We start from the raw sequence: 6,750 nt of genomic DNA on the forward strand, positions 1-6,750 counted from the left end.
CACCTGCTCCCATATCAATTAAACCCACAAAGGCAATGTCATCTAAATATAGGTTCAATTTCAGCCTCAGATTGAAGATGGACATCGACCAGTTAATGGTGGTGGGACTCCCTCTTACTTGCTGTGCTGAGGGCTGCCCCACTGGGAGTTTAAAGGCTTGGTCTTGCGATCTTTTGCCCAATGAAAGCCTTTTTTACATCTGGGACGCAGCATTTTGGGCTTGCCCTGTCTTTCAGTGTTTGGGCAGTTTCACTGTAGGTGTCCTATTTCTTGGCATCCCCAACAAACTGCAGGGTCATTAGACTTCTTTGTGTTCAGTTTGTTAATGGCTGCAGTTAGGGCCTATATGGGTGTATCGGTAGGGTTTACCTCCTTTGTGGCTACTATCCATTTAGAAACATCTTCATTATGGACTGGGGCGATTGCTGCTTTTGCCTCTTTGGTAGCACCTTCCCAAGCTAATTGTTTGACCAAATTTTCTTGATCGGGGCCAGGCAGTAATCTTTTCTCTACTGCCTCCAAGACTCTGGCAAGGAAATCGGAACCATTCTCCTGGGCCTTGAACTAGATTTCTAAAGAGCTGACTATAATCAGGAGGATTTATATTTTTTAAGGCTCTAAGTGCCAAATCTCTGACCTGATCAAAATAGGCAACTACTCCAATGTGGGCCTGTTCATGAGGATATATGTAGGTGCCACGGCTTGTAAGCATATCAAAGGTTACTGCTATTCCATAGGCAGCATTATTCCTTGCCACAATTTCAGCCTCTTCCTAATAGGAGGCTTTCCACTGTAAAAACTGTGGTCTCGACAAACATGCTTTGAGCAGTGCAACCCAGTCAAAATGAGTTTGAAGGTTCGCTGCCCATTGTGTGAGCACTTGTTCAAAGTAGGGAGAGTCAGGACCTGACTCTTGAGAAGCCTTTTTTAGCATAGTAAGGTCATTTATAGGTGTTGGAATCCAGGGCCTGAATTCTGAATCCGCTCCTACATTAACAGCAAATGTGCAGGTGGGATGGGGTCTGGAGGCTGCCCTGAGAGCCTGGGGTTCCAGAGTACTGCCACAAATGTGGGGATCCTTACTGGGTGTGGATCGAATGACCTCACATGAGTTATTGTCTAGAGGTCCTCTAAGTTCATCCTATGGGTATGTGGGGGGTGCCTGACTAGGCATTGCTACATTGTTTGCTACCTTGTATGCTACATTGTCATTTTCACTCAGCGCTCTCTCTCCCTAAGTCATCAACCATTGTCTGTGAGACAGGGACCTGGAGTGTCAGGCTCTTATCACTCACAGATTCACTATGTTTGGTAATCTCTGTGGGTTTCTGAGAAGGGGGTATCTTTCCCATGTTTGAGTACTTAAGAGTGGCACAGAACGCCAACTCTAGCCAAAGGAAAGACATGCACAGCACTGCTGCCATAACAAAGCAAATTCCTAGCATCTCAGCTGTAGATGGCATTTTGCAGGAGGTTTTCCTACGTTAGACAAACAGATAGTGGTGTATCAGATTGTACGTATGTCCTGTGCTTAGTGGGGGACTTCCTTGATTGGTTAGGTCAAAGCCATATGCCCACATGGTGTCTCCAGAGCATCACCTCTCTCGAGTGAGGGAAGATGACTTAGTTCTGAATTCTGGGATGATCAGTCCCTTATGTGAATTTTCCGGGTGAACCGAAAGTAAAAGGAGGAGCCGAGAAGTGACGTACGCTTCTGGGTGGTGTGTGCCTAACCTGGGGTCACTTAGACTGAGGACAAGGAAGGTGGTGTAGGAGGGGGTTCTGTGCTCACCCTCATAACCGAACAGCACACAAAACACCGAGGGGCCTTCTTGTCAAAATCGGGGGGGGGGGCATTGCCAAGTCTGACACACTGTCTTTCTCAGTCACGTTGGCACACCAGATGTTTCAGTTGATTTCTCAACAATATTGCAGTGGATTCATTTCTAACAGGAGTGTGGTAGGGAAAGAGGCGCAGAGTCACCACACAGACCCTGGGAGTTGGGTGAAAGTGGGCTTGAGGCAAGCAGCCTGCAGACTCATTTATTTCAGTTAGTACAACAGCTTATATAGCCAAGACCAGCCAATCCAGTCAAGGGGCGGTATATGCCCCAACCAATCACAGCCGGTTGCCAGACAGTTTCTGTTCTCAGGTGGGAGTCAAAGCCATTCCTGAGTAACTGATGCTTGCTTGCCAGGGCCATCTTGGCATGGCCTTCTCATTCCACCACACCCCAGTACTATTGTATTGGTGTCTAAGTCTCCCTTTAAGTACCTTAACATATCTTTTAAATAAACTGGTGAACTGTAATTAGGTGCATATACATTGATGATAGTTACATCTTCCTGCTGAATTGATCCCTTAATGATTAGGTAGTGTTCCTCTTTGTCTCTCTTAACAGTTTTTGTGTTAGTTTATTTTGTCCGATATTAATATGGCTACACTTGCTTTTTTTGGTTTCTGTTGGCGTGGAATATCTTTTTCCTACCTTTCACTTTCAGTCTGCATGCATCTTTGTTGGAAAGATGGGTTTCTTTTAGGCAGCAAATAGATGGGTTTTGTTTCTTAATCCATTCAGCCAGTCTGTGCCTTTTAACTGGAGAGTTGAGGCCATTAACATTCAATGTGACTATTGATAGGTAGTAACTTTGCCCTGCCATTTTCCCAAAGATATTTTCTAGTATAAGCTTTGAGCTTCCTATGATCTTTTACTGGTAGGTTTTCTTCCTTTACCTTCTTTCATATTGATGGCCGTGTTTCTGTGTTTCTGTGTGTAGCACATCTTTAAGCATTTTTTGCAGGGCTGGACGAGTGGTGACAAATTCTTTCAATTCCTGTTTGCTATGAAAGGTCTTTATTTCACCTTCATTCACAAATGAGAGCATTGCAGGATATAATATTCTGGGCTGGCATTTTTTTTCTCTTAGTACTTGGGCTATATCTCTATTCCCTCCTAGCCTGTAGGGTTTCTGATGAGAAGTCAGCTGTGAGTCTAATTGGAGATCCTCTGAGAGTAATCTGACGTTTCTCTCTTGCACATTTTAGGATATTTGTTTCACTGTGGTGAGTTTGATTACAATGTGACGTGGTGAGGATCTCTTTTGGTCATGTTTATTAGTGGTTCTATGAGCTTCCTGTACTAGGATGTCTCTGTCCTTCTCCAAACCCAGGAAATTTTCTGCTAGTATCTCACTAAAAAGGCCTTCTAATCCTTTCTCCCTCTCCATGCCTTCAGGAACTCCTAGAACCCGAATGTTTTTTTTTTTTTAACTTTTATTTAATGACTATAAATTTCCAAAGTACGATTTATGGATTACAATGGCTTCCCCCACATACCGTCCCTCCCACCCACTACCCTCCCCTTTCCCACTCCCTCTCCCCTTCCATTCACATCAAGATTCATTTTCGATTATCTTAATATACAGAAGATCAGCTTAGTATACATTAAGTAAGGATTTCCGAATGTTGTTTTTTTTAATAGTATCCTGTAGATTCCCGACAATATTTTTTAGATTTCTAATTTCCTCTTCTTTTCTTTGGTTTGATTGTATACTTTCTGTGCTGTGTTCTAAGTCCGATCTTCTCTCTTCTGCTTCACTCATTCTGTTTTTAAGTCTCTCTAATGCGTTTTTCATTTGATCTATTGAATTCTTCATTTCATTATGATTTCTCATCACTATCAGTTTCATGTTCTACTAGTTGCTTCATTTCATTTTTATTCCTCCTTAATATTTCATTTTCACGAGAGATTTTCTATTCGGTGCATTAAGGATTTCTGTAGTTCAAGAATTTGTTTTTGAGAACTTCTTAATGTTCTTATCAATTGTTTGAGATCCGTTTCTTGCATTTCCTTTTTTTTTTTTGGGAAACAGCATCTTTTATTGTTTATTTTTCACTTGTGAAAATATATATAATATATATTACATGTACAGAAGAGTCCCGCAGCTTGAGGCTGAGAAAGCTAATCAAAAGGCACACATAAGGGGCAGGTCTATTCATAACAGTTTTCAGTTAAACTGACATTCAGGGCATGGCAAGTGACAATGAAGGCAATGAAAGAGCAGAAAGCCTGTGTACGTGACTGTGAAGAGCTAAATCAGAGGCATCTCTTATGGAGGTCATTTGAGGAGAAAATAACTCTTCTACGTAACAGGCATGTCAGACCATCAGAGATGGTATTGAAATCTGCACAAAGACACCAGGGACAACCCAACAGTCAATGATAAAATTGACAGCTTATTTGCTATTTTTTCCCCATCTCTTTTAGGCTTTAGACATACACTGGTTTAAATAAGGTAATGACAGGGCTGACTCTGGTCCTGCAGAATTTTGGTTGGATACACAACAGAATTTTGCAACAGAATAAATACTTTTTTAAAAAGATTTATTTATTTATTTGAAAGGCAGAGATACAGAGAGAGCAGGAGAGAGAGAGAGAGAGAGAGAGAGAGAGGATATGAATCTGCTGGCTCACTCTCCAGATGTCTGCAACAGCTGGGGCTGGGCCTGGCTAAAGCCAGGAACCAGGAGCTTCTTCTGGGCTTCCCATGTGGGTGCAGGGACCCATGTTCTTGGGATATTCCACTGCTTTTCCAGGTGTATGAGCAGGGAGCTGGATCCGATGTGGAGCAGCCAGGATTCCAACCAGTGCCCATATGGGATGCCAATACTGCAAGTGGAGGCTTAACCTTCTATGCCATAGCACCAGCCCCAAGATTAAATACCTTTTTAAAAATTTTTTTATTTATTTGACAGGAAGAGTTATAGACAGTGAGAGAGAGAGAGAGAGACAGAAAAGTCTTCCTTCCATTGGTTCACCCCACAAATGACTGCTACGGCTGGTGCTGTGCCGAGCAAAAGCCAGGAGCCAGGTGCTTCCTCCTGGTCTCCCATGCGTGTGCAGGCGCCCAAGCACTTGGGCCATCCTCCACTGCCCTCCCGGGCCACAGAAGAGAGCTGGACTGGAAGAGGAGCAACTGGGACTAGAACCCGGTGCCCATATGGGATGCCGGCGCCACAGGCGGAAGATTAACCAAGTGAGCCACGGCACCAGTCCCAGAAGATTAAATATTTAAAAAGCTTGTAAACACCGTGCTGATGGTGGGAGAAACATAAAAACAGCACTTGTTGCTTCTTTCTTATAGGAAAGATAGAGGCATAAATCTTTGGCTTGCCACATGTGTTTCCCTATCCTGACATTTACTGAAAATGATTAAAAAAAAAGGCACAATTCATGGGATGATGGGATTATTTCTATCATCTGCCAGCAAAAAAAAAAAAAAAAAAAAAAAAAAAGCTACTAGGATTTGGCACAGCTGGAGCAGCTGACAACCTTGGGCGATGTGAGATGGGGCTTCACGACGTCCGGCTCGATGGACTCCATGAGGTCACACTCGTTTGCAAGGATGTGCTTCACCAGGTATCTGGAGGCTTCATCAATGTTTATATTTTCCTTTGCTGATGTTTCAAACCATCCTACGAAACCATGCTCCTTGCAGAATTGGTCCATCTTGAGGCCATTGTTCATGAGCACATCCTTCGCCTGATCACATTTATTGGCCAACAAAACCACTGAAACTGGTTTGCCATTAGGGAGAGTTAACTTTGAGTCCAAATCATTTTTCCACTTTGCCACTGCTTCAAATGTGGCTGGTCTGGTGACATCAAAAACAATAAATGCACCCATAACTTCTCGGTAATAGACCCTGGTCATATTTCCAAATCTCTCTTGACCTGCGATGTCCCAGAGCTGCAGGCGCACCACAGTCTCCGGGTCCCAGTGCAGCACCTTGAGCGCGAAGTCCACGCCGATGGTGGCCCGGTAGTGCGAGAAGTTCTGGTGTACGTAGCGCTTAATGATGCTGGTCTTGCCCACGCCCAGGTCACCGATCACCAGCAGCTTGTACAGGTGCTCCTTGTGCGGGGCCTGCATCCTGGCTGCCGGCCCGCCTTGCCGTGCCTGGCGGGGGAAGCACAGCCCGGGTTAGGCAGGAGAGAGACTCGGGGAGCGCGAGTGTCCGTTTCTTGCATTTCTTCTATCTTATCTTCATAATCTTGAATTGGGGTGTCTTGTTCATTTGGGGGTGTCATAATTTCTTCCTTGTTCTTGTTTCCTCAGTTTCTGCATTTGTTGCTTGGCATTGTGGACATATTCTTTGGTTTCGTTGCTGTAGTGGTTTTTCTCATTATACTATGACTCTATTTTTTATTTTTTGACAGGCAGAGTGGACAGTGAGAGAGAGAGATAGAGAGAAAGGTCTTCCTTTGCCGTTGGTTCACCCTCCAATGGCCGCCGCGGCTGGTGCGTTGCGGCCTGCGCACCGCACCGATATGGCAGGAGCCAGGTGCTTATCCTGGTCTCCCATGGGGTGCAGGGCCCAAGGACTTGGGTCATCCTCCACTGCACTTCCCTGGCCACAGCAGAGAGCTGGCCTGGAAGAGGGGCAACCGGGACAGAATCCGGCGCCCTGACCAGGAGTAGAACCTGGTGTGCCGGCGCCGCAAGGCGGAGAATTAGCCTAGTGAACTGTGGCACCGGCCTATATTATGACTCTAGATTAAGTGGACTGTCTGCTTTTGGTGGATCCTTAGAGGCATGTGATGGGTGTGGCCATAGATCTCTGTTTGGTTCTTCAGGCTTAAGGGTGTGCCAAAGGTGACTCACCCAGCTTGTTTTCTCTCACTTTTTCTGCCCTCTTTTTTAAACTCAGAAGCTAAGTAATTCTGCACAGCTGAGCAGAATTGAGGGT

At 44.8% G+C, this 6,750-nt stretch overlaps 1 pseudogene; it reads right to left on the reverse strand.

Moving 5' to 3' along the window:
* Positions 1–3,869: 3,869 nt before the first annotated feature.
* LOC138847512 (ras-related protein Rab-38 pseudogene) lies at positions 3,870–6,008 on the reverse strand (annotated as a pseudogene).
* Positions 6,009–6,750: the final 742 nt, after the last annotated feature.

The sequence above is a fragment of the Oryctolagus cuniculus genome, chromosome X (genome assembly GCF_964237555.1).
Source record: "Oryctolagus cuniculus chromosome X, mOryCun1.1, whole genome shotgun sequence".
Taxonomy (NCBI): domain Eukaryota; kingdom Metazoa; phylum Chordata; class Mammalia; order Lagomorpha; family Leporidae; genus Oryctolagus; species Oryctolagus cuniculus.